Genomic DNA, 2,384 nt, shown 5'->3' with positions numbered 1-2,384 from the left:
AAAGATTTTTGTTATAGGGTGCATGCACTCTCCAGAAAGACAGAGAGACAGAGAGACAGAAAACAAGAAATCACCCCCCAGGGGGTGGCCATGCTGCAATCCCTTCTCCTCCATTCTCCTCTCTGGATCTTTGGAATGCACACACATTTGCCCGGCATGAGTTTAAGCCATTAGGTCCAGGACTTGAACCCTGGTCGGCTACATGGGAGTCCAACGACATAGCTGTTACACCATCTGCTGTTCCCTGCAATCCCTTCTTATCCATTCTCAACCTGAGATTTTGAGCAAACGTACCTGGCATGATTTTCAAGCCACCAGGTCTGGGAATTAAATCATAGTTGGCTACATGGGAGTCCATCACCTTAACCACTTTGCCACCCGCTGGTCTCTTCTCTAAGTTTTTTTTTTTTTTATTTTTTTTTTTAAGAGAGAATTTTGCTATAGGATGCATGTGCTCATAGAAGAGACAGAGAGACAGCAGGAAATCACACACCAGGGAGGATGGCCATGCTAAAATCCCTTCTTCTCCATTCTCTTTTCAGGATCTTGGACATGCATGCACATATACTCAGCATGAGTTTTAAGCCACTGGGTCCAGAACTCAAATCACAGTCAACTCTATGGGAGTCCAACAATAAAACCATTACATCATCCGCTGATCCCTTCTCTGGTTTTTTAAAAAAAGTTCAGTTAGTTGCCAGAAACTACTCATACCGGGTTCCTAAAACCTGTTGTATCCTAAATTGTTTTTTACTCAAAAAGTCTTAAACCATATATTTTGACTGTGTGTAGAGGTTGTTCAACTAAAGCAATAAATATCTATTAAACCAGGGACCAGCAGTTGGCATGGTGGTTAAGGCACTGGACACTCCTACATAGCCAACCACAGTTCAAGTCCTGGACCTGGTGTCTTGCTTTCTCACTTTCCCTCTCTCTGTGTGTGTATCTCTCTCTCTTGTCAAATTAAAATAAATGAACGAATAAATAAAATTAAATAATTTTTAAAAATCTATTAAACTAACCCAAATGGGGCTTTAGTTGTCTTTTGCCATTTCCTAATGCTAATGAGCATTAAAGCAAAACAAATACTCTAACCCTGCAAAAGCTTTCAAAACATAATGGTATTAATAACACAGTCTGAGAGAAGATGTGTAGTATTTTAGGGTCCTCTTGGTTCTTAAAAACAAAAAAGCTTTAGGGACCAGCAGGTGGCATGTTGGCTAGGGTGCCAGACACTCCCACATGACCAACCATGGTTTGAGTCCCAGACCTGATGGCTTGCTTTCTCACTTTCTCTTCTATCTCTGTCTTTCTCTGGTCAAATTAAGAAAAAAATGAATGAATAAATAAAATTAAATAAATGATTAAAAAAAAGTTTAAGCTACAAGTAATACAACTATGACTAGAAGCTTTAGTACTGTACAACAGTATACATAGAAGAGAAGCTTTTCCTCTTCAATTAGTTTTCCCAGGTATACTTCTTAAAGATTAGAAAGTCCAGGTATTTAGGACATTTATGCCTATTCTATTGGGTCATTGGAAAAGTCAAGGTGTATTTTTATTTTTCTATGTAAAAATGCATCATGACTTTTCCAGCAACTCAATACTTTGGCTTGGTTTGATGGTTGTTCATTTATTAGCCTACTAATGACCAAAGATACTTGACTTAAGGCTCAATAATTAGTTAAAAAATATCCAGTATCCTCAATTTTTAAGACAACAACCTGTAACTGTATTTGTCTGTAAAAGTTCTATATATTTTTGCAGAAAGTCTATTTCTTTGAAACATAAAAGGAAGAGAGCCTCAAATTTGCATTCTTTTTTTTTTTCATACCCTTTTAAAATTTGTAACTTCTGTACTTAGGAACATCTTTCTTTCTTTTTTTTTTTTTCTTTCCCTTTTATCTACATTTATTTTATGCTGATTTTATTCCAGTGCCGTGAGTTTTTGTTTCTTCAGTTTCTTGTGCGATATCTTTTTATGCTTGCAACTTCCTCTTCTGGTTTAGGAATGGTCTGCTCTTTTTCAGTGAGGATCATCTCGATGTGGCAGGAGGAGCTCATGTATGGGTTAATCTGCTCATGAGATCTGTATGTACGACAGCACATCTTGAGCGCCTTGTTCACCTGAATATGTTCAACAGCCAGAGACTCTACATCTAACCCCTTAAGTTCAACATTACTTTCTGCATGTTCAAGCATGTGTAGAAAAAACTCAGCACTCTTTTTGGGCCACCGACCTGGTGTCCAGTCCCACTGTTCGGCCTGGACACATCTACCAACTCCTTCACTGTTTCTGTAAAGTGACATCCTTTGGACACTTGGTGGCTTTTCAGATATGCATACCTTGGTCAGTTTTTTTTTTTTTTTTTTTTTTTTGGAGG

The 2,384-nt window shown here is 38.0% G+C and overlaps 1 pseudogene; it reads right to left on the bottom strand.

Moving 5' to 3' along the window:
- Positions 1–1,956: 1,956 nt before the first annotated feature.
- Positions 1,957–2,310, bottom strand: LOC102481858 (60S ribosomal protein L17 pseudogene; annotated as a pseudogene).
- Between the last annotated feature and the right edge of the window lie 74 nt (positions 2,311–2,384).

Source organism: Tupaia chinensis, unplaced genomic scaffold, assembly GCF_000334495.1.
Source record: "Tupaia chinensis unplaced genomic scaffold, TupChi_1.0 Scaffold000005_1, whole genome shotgun sequence".
Lineage (NCBI taxonomy): Eukaryota > Metazoa > Chordata > Mammalia > Scandentia > Tupaiidae > Tupaia > Tupaia belangeri.
The sequence above is the reverse complement of the archived record's forward strand: the minus strand, read 5'-3'. Positions and strand labels throughout refer to the sequence as shown.